Here is a 476-nt window from a genome sequence, read left to right as displayed (position 1 = left end):
GGGACTCCTGCGGACCCTACAGAACCCCCATGCCGGGATGCCCCATGGAATCTACAGAGCCCCTATGGGCCTCACTGAGTCCCCACAGAGCCCCCAATCCTGGAGTGCCCCACGGACCTCACAAAGACCCCATGGAGCCCACAGAGGCCCCGAAGTCAAGGAGCCCCACGGATCCCACAGAACTCCTGTGGATCCCACAGACCCCCAAGCACAGGAGGACCCATGGGCCCCACAGAGCCCCCAACCCCAGGAAGCCACATGGACCCCACAGAGCCCCAACACTGGGGTGCCCAAAGCACCCCACAGAGCCCCATGGACCCCAGATAGCACTATAGACCTCACAGAATCCCCAGCCCAAGGGTGCCAAATGGACCCCACAAAGCCCCCACTTCATGGATCCCCTGCCCTGGACAGGCAGGGGCTTGGGGCAGTTGGCACCCTGGGGTACTCCCAGTGTTACAGAGGGAGCTCAGCCC

This window comes from Mesitornis unicolor, unplaced genomic scaffold, assembly GCF_000695765.1.
Source record: "Mesitornis unicolor isolate BGI_N332 unplaced genomic scaffold, ASM69576v1 scaffold40129, whole genome shotgun sequence".
Lineage (NCBI taxonomy): Eukaryota > Metazoa > Chordata > Aves > Mesitornithiformes > Mesitornithidae > Mesitornis > Mesitornis unicolor.
This window is presented reverse-complemented; position numbering follows the sequence as displayed.